Source organism: Triticum dicoccoides, chromosome 4A (assembly GCF_002162155.2).
Source record: "Triticum dicoccoides isolate Atlit2015 ecotype Zavitan chromosome 4A, WEW_v2.0, whole genome shotgun sequence".
Taxonomy (NCBI): domain Eukaryota; kingdom Viridiplantae; phylum Streptophyta; class Magnoliopsida; order Poales; family Poaceae; genus Triticum; species Triticum dicoccoides.
Genome location: NC_041386.1, coordinates 749,482,457 through 749,493,175, shown reverse-complemented (window position 1 = coordinate 749,493,175; position 10,719 = coordinate 749,482,457). Strand labels below are relative to the sequence as shown.

The 10,719-nt window shown below is 47.9% G+C and overlaps 1 pseudogene; it reads left to right on the top strand.

Annotated features, from left to right (window-relative positions):
• Nucleotides 1-668: 668 nt before the first annotated feature.
• LOC119284455 overlaps nucleotides 669-10,719 on the top strand; it is a 12,977-nt pseudogene continuing 2,926 nt past the window's right edge.

Here is a 10,719-nt window from a genome sequence, read left to right as displayed (position 1 = left end):
AAGAGATATAAGAGCGTTTAGATCACTACTTTAATGATCTAAATGCTCTTATATTTCTTTACAAAGGGAGTAAATTTTTGTGCTCCAGATGACTTATCTTACTCTGGTGCCCTTTATAATACAAGTTTACTTATGTTAACACTGATATTTATTTGGCGATCTAAGCTCTAGAGGTAGAACTTATCTAGGCAATACATTCCACACTCCTGGTTATGAGATTTCTATTGTCAATTTATTCTGGAGCAGTAGCCAACCGAAAAATAGATTAATTCTAGTAGTACTCTCTCTTTCCGGAATTACTTGTCACTGAAATAGATGTAGTTAGACATAATTCAGTGCTAGATATATCCATTTAAGCGACGAGTAACTCCGAGTACGAAATAAGAGATCGATTGTATTTCGAGTAGCATCACCAGGTGTGCGTACGTCTAGCTAGTTACTCCTTCATATACACTACTCCCTCCGTTCGGAATTACTTGTCTCGAAAATGGGTGTATCTAGAACTAAAATACGTCTAGATACATCTATTTCTGCGACAAGTAATTCCAAACGGATGGAGTACATAACAGAGCAAGCTCAAGTTGCAGGAGAAGATGATCCTCCTCCTTTCCCAAAGGCCAAAGCCGAAAGCAAAGCTCCTCATGCCAACCGTAGTACCAGTACTGATGATGGCACTGCTGCTCCTCGTTGGAGGAGCAGTGGTCGCCGGTGGCCCAGGAGTCCTGCCCGGCTGCCCAGAAGCCTGCGGCAGCATCGCCATCCCCTACCCTTTCGGCATCGGCCTAGGCTGCTCCCGCCCGGGCTTCAACCTCACCTGCGACGAGAAGCAAGATCCACCCGCACTCTTCCTGGGCGATGGCATGGAAGTGGAAGCCATCTCCCTGGCGGACGGCACGGTGCGAGTTCGGACCCTGGTCATGGATGGCTCCTTCTCCGTGAAGCCATCTCTCAACTCCAGTGGCTCGTGGTCCGGTGGCCTGACGGGCACCGGCGTGCGGCAGCTCGCCGTGTCCACCCAGCACAACATCTTCGTGGCCATCGGATGTAACCTCATCGCCAACCTCGTTGGCGATCCCGACCCTCCAGCTGCGGGCAGAGGAGGCAATCGGGGTCCGGATCCCGGGTACGTCAGCGCATGCGCCGTGCTGTGTGAAACAGATGGTTCGTCGTCCTGGGGCACCTACTGTAGTGGTAGTGGTAGTGGTAGTGGTAGTGGTAGTGGTAGTAGTAGTCGTCGTCTTGTCGAAGCCACACAAGCACTCAAGCCTGCGCCACGTGTTTCCACGCCCCAGAAGTCGGTCACCATCAGCATCACGCTCCTATGTCGTCCTCGCTGATCCCACCACCGTCTTCTGTATCAACCGACTCACATCGATCCGTCAGACTGCCTAGTCCGACCCAGCCGAACTCGTTCGACTGTACGACACACTCGAGGCTCCCAAATCATCTTCTGCGAATCTCCATCCATCACCTGATAATTCCATCTTAGCTGACATGACTTGCCGCAACGCCATCAAGCATCCCTGTTGTGCCAATAAATCTTTCATCTGTGTCTGTCATAACCCAAGGTTTCTAGTCTTATCGAACTTCTCCACCTCAAATCTGATACCCGTTGGTGCCATGATTCTTTGTAAGGCTACCCTGCGAAAGAAATACATCCAAGCTCCAGACACGATGCCCTGCAATCCGGGTGCACTTAGCAAAACACAAACTCCCTAGTACACTTCTCGTGTGCAAGCAGCAGAAACACCAGATCAAAGATTGATTGAATTTTTGCTACTCACGAGAGCTCCTGTACCAGTACTTGATGCTTCACCAAAAAAAGAATTTTGGACTGCTGCTTCGATTTTTGCCTGCTAGGCACGAATGAATGCTAGCTTTGCTTTGCCTTGCTCTCCTCGATGGTTCCGTATCATGATGGTTTGTTTCTTTCCGATTCGATCTGCCTCCGTCCGTGTCGCACGAGAGGCCGCTGCCTCCAGGGACTCGGTCCCAATCTTTTTTCAAAACAAAACCACGGTGTTCCTTCTGTATACACACGCCACGAGCCCTCCACGTATGCTTCAGCCTGCTCTTGAGCGACACCTGCGCGGGACGCGCCTCTGGCCAGCTTCGGGCTTTGCCGCCTGCTGCAGCCACATGAGCCGCACCGCCGTGGCCCTCGCCTAGGCTTCGTCAGACGCCAGCGATCCCACCCGCACGTACACGCACCGCCGATGCTCGCCCGATCGATCGCCGCACATCCTGTGCGCGCACGCGTGCCGCTGCACGCGCATACGAGATTAATCTGACGCCTTTGCAACTCGTCGCCGCCGACGCATCCACCACGCGACTGCTTCTTCATCCTATAGATCAACCCGCCTCACGCCTATGATACCACTTGTTAGAATAAATCTGAGGCATACCGTCGATCATCTAAGGACCAAGCAATCACACGTGTACGACACCGAGATTTGTTAACGAGGTTCACCGATATGGCTACATCCCCGGGGCTTGACTACGGGCGCTCCTCCCCGTGACACCGTCACAATACCGCACCCGGTCGCCCTGGACACCGGCACATGCCGCCGGCTTCCCCTGCGTTCAGGTGCTATTATGTTGGCATAGGTTACATCGTGTGTCTACCTCCACTATATATGAGAGGCCTAGGATACAAGCGTCCTACTAGGACACGAGTTCACATCCTATGTAAACACGATACAACTACAAGTCCAACCGTAACCTACCTTGTACACTATATTCGACACAACTCTAACATTGTATGCGGCATGAGCTGCCCGAAGTGGCCCATAAGTGAACCGCCATGGGGGTCCTCGGCCCGATCCAACTGGTCGGGAGACGACGTGGTGAGTACCTCCTAGTCCAGGACCTCGTCAGTAGCCCCCTGAACCGGTCTTCAAGTTTGGGACGCTCCTCGATTTTTCCAAAATGTTCTTTATGTTCGGTCGTCGGTCTTGAAAACTGATTCAACAAATCTTCCCAACTTCGATCATGAGGATTGCCAAGCTGAATCCGAAGTGTTCACACGTCGGGCATCCAAGGAGCCATTTAAGTCTTCGGCCTTTATCAATGCCTTGTTATTTTTATACCACACCTCGGATTTGAAGTTGTTCCCGTGCGGCGTTGTCCTCTTACGTCCGAGCTCCAACGCTGGACTGCATCCGAGCTCCAAAGCCGGACTGGATCTGAGCTTCAATGCCGGACTGTATCCAAGGTGTCATAGATCACCTTGGCTCGAAAAAGTGGAAGGAGTTTAGCCGAGCTTTAATGCCGGAAATGCCCTCTATAGAGCCAGCCACTTGCATATGAGCTTTATGCCGGACTGCTTCCGAGGTGATGCACCACCTCGGGCTTGGGCTGATTGTTTGCGGATTTTATTTCCAATTGATGCAATTTATTTACTGACGAGATATATAGCCAGTAGGCCTCTAGGTGTGTGTCAGCCTAAAATCCGATATGCACACTAGAAGAGATAGTGATCGGCGGATGGGCCCTTGAGAGATGGTTTTGAGAAGTCGTCGTAATATATTAGCTTGATGCCGGATAAGTCCCCGATGGTACATATTATTGTCCGAAGACACATTTTCCCATAGTTCGGTCAAGCCGAACACTGAGCACTTTTAATTTTCTGTATTGAATAGGCAATGCAGTAGCCCCCGAGACACTGGTCGGGTGGCAACACCAGATCAGGAGATCAATGTGGCCCTTTAATATTATTAAATGATAAGCTCGAAGCCCAGTAGCCTCCGAGTCTTAATGTGGGCACGGGTGGCCGAATTAAGGATCGATATCCGGAGTAAAGTCACAAATTATGTGTAATGATTCTACGTATCCAAGTACTCTACATCATTAATGCTCAGATCCGCCTTGTACAAAACTCTGATGACCTACGATCGGCTTCAACCTCCTCGGCCAGTAGCCGGGGAGTGTTTGTCCTACTTTATAAAGCCTTTATAAGGGCAAAGATTTACGACAAACAAGGCAATCCGGCCATATGGTTTTATAAACAAAGGTACATAGAGAGATATGTTATATTACTTTTTAACTTAGAAACATAGTCCGAAGAAAATAGTCCCGCTATCGGTTCCTTTCTTTCGGTTGTCATGCTGATCATGATCATGAAACCTCACCTCCAATCAATGTGGGAGGAAAATATTGAGGATTTAGTGTGGGGAAAGTTCCCGAACTATATGGTCTTAATGAACCGAAATTTTCACTTCTGTCGTTGCCGACCAATTATATTCTTAAGATAGCTAGCTTTCGGCTTCACCTAGTGTGAGGTACTAATCCGGATGACCCGGTAGTAACAATTACAGAGGTGCTCCCTTTACCCCCTAGCCGAACAATCGGGAACATACGGTTAAACACAGGAGCCAGGCAACCCAGCTTGGCCAAAATCTTAAGTCAGATTTGATGCATATTTATGGCTTTATAACGATGATTACAGAAGGTAGCACTTGTATACTGAATACAAATGCTGATGATATATTTATTTTGACTCTGTTGCGACCGTTTATCAGTTGAAAGTGACCCATTGTCAGCTTCCACCCCCTTGTAGATGCTATGCAGGGTGTTTCCGTAATAACAAAACAACCCTTAGCCGACGTCTCGGTGCCCGAAGGTGATTGTGTTAGCAAAAACGAGGCAATCAGATTTGCGGGCTTTATAACTTTCACTTAGTCATGGGAGCTTAAAGTTGGGAGGCCGGTTACTAGCCCCCGGTTAGTGTTCGGCGACAGTCGAGGTCAAACTGTAAACACTTCGGCCAATGTTATGAACGGCCCGTCATTTAACACGGGGTGACCTCTATCAATCTTATAGTTTAACACAGTCATCGGATCGCCGACCAGTTTGTGCTTATTGTGACAATCAGTTTTTGGCTTTCTCCACTGAGGTGCTTAACCATGCGAGCTGGAAGCACAATCGCAGTGGTTCTCCCTTTGCACTCTTGGTCGAACAAAGCGGAACATAGGAGGCAAGAACAGGAGCCGGGCAACCCAACTACTGACCGAAGACACAATTCAAAACTGATGCATATATAACAATATTCGAGAATGTTTTTGCCGAGGACTCCATGAATTACCTTGGCTTTTGATGGGTTCGACTCTAGTTGCAGCCCCCTGTTGATATTGCCGAATCTTTAAAGGTGTCCGGCGTTACACTGCGAGACTTATGTTGAAAGCACACAAATAGGTTAAAAGTGCCATAAGCTTGGAGAACCAAAAAAACTTATGTAAAAGCTTGACGTCCGAACTAAATCAAGTCATTTGGTGCCAATCCGAAAATTGGTCTTAAAAATTTTGTGCTTCTGTCATGCACTAATACGACACATCCGATCTCAAGACTTCAAGCGGGTCAGCCTACGACTGCAACCTCCTATCCCGAAGGCGGAGTACTGCTCGTTAGGCCAGTTTTAGCAAACTAAACTCGAGCGGCTTTGAGAGAGAAACTAGGTTCCCCGGCTATTGACCACACACTCGTGTAGAAAAATGAGTGATAGAAAAAGACTTTGCAATGACTAAGAAGAAAACTTTTCTTATAGAATGGCTCATGTACATTTAAGAGCCCCCAGTTGACTTGGGCAAAAGAAGCGTTTTTAACAAATAACCATTTTAACAAACTAAGTTTTTAACAATCAGCTTTTTTGTTTAACACAAATATAATGCTTGGTTGAACTGAAAAAAATTTAACAATTAAAAAGTTTGAGCATGAAAATGACTTAGCTGGTGAATGTGCTCGGTCTTGATGACAAGGTCTGGGCTTGTGACGGGATGAAGACTTAGTCCTCGGCCTGGTCGAGGTCCCAGCCCCCAAGCTCGAGGTGGCCGAGCGAAGAGTTCGGATTGATGAAGTGACAGCACAATCCGGCAGATGTGTCGAAGCAAAGCCCCCGGTCCAGCCGAGGAGACAAAGTAGGTCGGCAGGGTTACGCCAAAGTGACTGTGTGACGCAGCCGAAATCGACTACAGGTCGGAAATTCCCTAGACGATGGTGATAAGGACAGTACGACGCGGCGACCATATGAGGTAGTTTGTATGGTAGACCGAGTCACTGATGCAGTGGTCATCGGATTTCGGATGAAGCCAGCTTGGCTAAAAGCTGTCCGGATTAAAACCGTCCAGGCCATTGCATCAATTTAGTGACAACGGGCCGAATTGTAACCAGTCGCAGAAAAATCTACATAGAAAAATTGCGCAAATCGGCGAAAATATATTCGGTATGAAAAATATCCAATACGGGTAGTTAGGAAAAATACCACCTGATGTTCAACAGGGTAGCGCAAGGGAGATGTCGACATAGACGGGTCGACGTCGGTGAGGCCCGATGACCGCGTGCCGGTGCCAGATGTCGTGACCGCAATTTTCCTTCATACCGATTTGTACGTGCAAAACTGGCCGCACTGTTCGTCAATCAAACCTCGAAAATAGTGTTGCAAATTAGTAGTACTAATATGTAGCGCAAAACTAGCGCACATTTAATGAGAAGTGGTAGTCCACCCACGGTAGCGTAAACACTGGATTTAAAGAAGAGGAAAGAGGAGAAAAAGGGGTCTACCTGATGTCTCAGGCATGTAGCAATATTGATCGGCATGACTTGATCTCCGCATGATGTAGCGGCCATATTGCAATTAAAAACTGCTGCAAACCAGCATTCATTAGTTGTATGGATGAGCAGCTCATGTATTTGAACAAAAAGTATGAAAAAGGCAGAAGATTAGCCCTTTGTATGCACGATCTGAGCCAGGCCGTTCTCAGCTCCTCGTGGCTCGCTTGGGGGCTTGGGAACTTGTGTGGGTAATGCCAACACTCAGCCGACCTGTCCGAGACGCGTATTGTTGTGGTCTGTACATCGCCGTTACGCGGTTCTCGGCCATGCTAATTTTTATGCTTGGCCACACCTGGCATAAAAAGGTTCTAGATCCAATCTTATACCAAAATCGATCTCGGACGAACCTGCTAAACAAAACAGCGAACCAATAACAATAATTTTCAAAGAATTTGATCTGTGTGAAACAAATCCAGCTAGAAAGAAAAAAATATTTATGCGAAATAAATTATTTAAATCGATATGGCCTTGCGCGAGGCTGTTGTTGATGCAGAGCGTCGACGCGACGAGGTGGCAAAATCCGAATTCACAGGGCCGCCCAATTAACAGACGCAATGCGCGCGGGGCAGCAACGGCATATTAGATTGCGTTGAAACGGCGGTAGCGACGTAGACCGGATTGCAAAGCTAAAGCAAACCAGTTGTAGTACATGAGCAGATCATGCGAGACCAATCATTAATGACAAGTACCGTTTAATTAAACGGAAATGTTAACGCCCACACGCGTGGGCGTTTGCATCTCGCCCACACGCGTGGATCCGCGTCTGTTCGTGAGCGCATGAATTTTGACATGTTTCTAGTGCCACGTAGGACTGGTCTGGTGTGTGGGGCGTTCACCCGGTCGCCCACACGGCCATTTCACCACACAGGAGGAGGGGCTGGTGTGTGGGCGTTCAGCAGTTGGCCCACACGCCACTTTGCACGCACACACAAGGGCTAGTGTGTGGGCATTTGCCATCTCACCCACACGCCCGTCTCCTCTCCCACACCCAAGCTGCTAGTTGCCATGTGTTTTGCAGTGCACATGGCAACTGCCCCTAGTGTGCTTTATAAGAAGGTGGCAACTCTCTTTTTTACCCGAGTTGCCATGTGTTTTGCAGGGTACACGGCAACTGCCTAGTGTGCACGTAAGCAGATGGCAACTCTCTTTTACCGAATTGCCATGTGTTTTTGCATGGTACATGGACAATTGCCTAACGTGCACGTACATGGCAACTGCCCTAACGTGCACGTAAGCAGATGGCAACTCTTCCTTTTACATGGCAACTGCCCTAGCATGCTTGTGGGCACATGGCAACTCCCTCAGCTGCCTAGTGTTAGTATGTGGCAACTCCTAAAGTTATGAAATCATGGCAACTACATTAGATCAGACCATACATGACAACTGCAGTTGTCCGACATGGCAACCGTAGTTTAGCGACATGGCAACTGCAGTTAAACGAATATGGACGAGGGTCTGGACCATGGCAACTGTGGGCGCGCGGTGACCATCACGCGTGGCGTGCGGGACCAGGAGGTACGAGGCCTGACATACGGGCGTGTGGGCGTTATCAACTTCGCCCACACGCACCGGTATGAGAGGGACCGGGAGGGAAAAAAAAGAGGTGTGTGGGCATTACTTGTTTTGCCCACACGTAGGTGTGTGGGCTGTTCCTCTTATATACACCACACAAAATATATAGGCAGACTCTAACATCCACACTAGTGGCACTTATCGACGTCCTAATTAAATAATAAGGAGAAAAGGAGGATAAGATCTCCCGTGTTGCTGCCTGTCAGAATTTTTGTCATCCAGCCCACCTACACTACTCCGCTTGGGCAGGATTTCTGGACGATCTCCTCGGCTGCGACAAATCTTTCAACTCTGGGCTGCCGCTCGTAAGAGCACGCCTTTCCAGGGCCTTCCATGGCGCGCGGAAGTGTCCGGCACAAATCCTGAGAAATTGTTTTAAGGTCGCACCACCGCCGCTTTTCTCAATTTCTTGATCTTGGTCTAACCGCGGACAAAATTGCACGACGTGGTAGCAGCGATTTTGTAGAGGAGATAATTTGTGCGGAATAAATCTAACTGAAAAAATATCACTTGATCGTTGATCCAGATTCCCATCGAACCTTGGCCACACCCAACAAGCTCTCAATGAAAGCACCAATGTCGGTGTGAAATCCAGCATATCTCGTAGTAGGGGTCCTAAGCTAGGCGTCTTGTAGTGATGGTAACATGGACACAGGTTTTACCCAGGTCCGGGCCCTCTTGATGGAGGTAAAACCCTACGTCCTACGTTCTACTTTTTATTGTATTCGTATGATGGATAGTACAGAGTGCATGTGTCTACCACGAGATTGTTCTCATGAATATGAGTTGATCTATTGACTAGTCTGGCCTCAGTTTATATAATACACCAGAGGCCTAGGGTTTAGAGGAGTCCTTGTCTTGGGCGCCAAGTCTTATGGAATCCTCCTTGTATGCGGCCTGAGCTGCCCGAGGTGGCCCATAAGTGAACCGTCATCGGGGTCTTCGGCCCGATCCAGCTGGTCGGGCGACGACGTGGTGAGTACCCCCTAGTCCAGGACACCGTCACTTGTTATTTGAGGTTTTGGACTGGACATGCCACTACGGGGCTGGTGCTATGTCGTCCGAGTCTTCGTCGGTGGAGTTTGTGAACCACTCCCAACGCAGGGTGGTCGTCTTCCTCCTCGTCATCGTGCTCCCATGGGTGGAGCTGGTTGATGGCAAAGGGATTCAATGTCGGCCCGCTGAATAACAAGGTGCTTGGAGTGGAGCGGTGTATCTGAAGCTGTCGCCATGGCGGTGAAAGGAAAGAGGAAGCTGGAGTGTTGCTCCGCTCGGATTGATCCATTGGTCCTTGGGGTTTCGAAGTTGTGTGGGCGTTCACGGATCCATCTTATGCCACTATATCGACCTCGGCCATCAGGACTGAAAATTAATCAACCAAGTCATTCCAATGAGCCTCATCAACCTCCATGGGGAGGCCCTTTCTTCCTTGCCTGTTGATGGCGAGTAACACACCGGGGCAACCGCAGCTCCCACGAGGTTTTTGCTTGTAGAAGGACTGGTTTGCTTTTTCTTAGTTCTTTCATGGTCCTGTTTGCAAGGAGGGACGTGGTTATAATTCATTTTATTTTAGGGTCCTTCTTATAGTGCACTATCACTTTTGATATATAATGCAGTTTCAAGGACTTTCTGGCCCTCTTCCTGGTCGGCTGTGGGCCAGGTAGAAAACAAGACAGGCTGCCCAACGAACTAGCCTTACATACGTTCTTACAAATGGATTTTTTTTGGACTCTAAAAAGTGTCATACGTGTGGCACGAACATATGACAACTACAGACATTTTTTATAGCAAGTTTAGTGAGGTGAGGATGGCAACTTTAGTTGTCAAGCATGGCAACTTCCTTTTTGGATGGCAATTTTAGTTTCTTGAGATTTGGTTTTTTTTCTTTTGGCCGACACCTTTAGCTGTAGAAAACGCCCGGGCTGGAATGTTTCGTTCCACACGTGTGTCACTTTTCATTTGAGTTTTTTTCATCTTACTATGTATTAGTTTAGTGGGAAAAATAGGAGCCCTTTTCCATTCGTCCTTGGAATAAACCAAGTCCTATCTGGATTGGACAAGGAACATCTAGCCTCGGCCTGGGGCATGGCTGACCCTTCGTTGGCTTTAGGTACGACTACAGTATATAGCACTGTTTGGCATTGTACATACGATGTTTGCCTTGGGTCATCACTCCAACCTCACATCGCTAGTGAATATATATACATGTAGAAACAATTAAACCCATTAAGCTATACGCGTGAAGGGCAGCCAACCAGCTACGCCATGTGGCACAAGCTGGTTGGCCGTGGTGAGAAATATTTTGGAATTTTTTTAGACGAAGGTGTTGATTATTTTTAAATGTATTTTTTTCTTTTTAGATGGAGGTGAGGAGCTCTAGTATTTTTTAAATGTAGAGTTGTGCAAAGTGACACTCGCTGGTAGGCTGCGGTGGTAATTTTTTTTCTTTTTTCTTTTACTTTTTTTAGATGAAGCTGAGGTTTTTTTTTTGAGATGTTTTTTTGGATGGAGGCGAGGATTCTATGTTTCTTTTAATGAAGA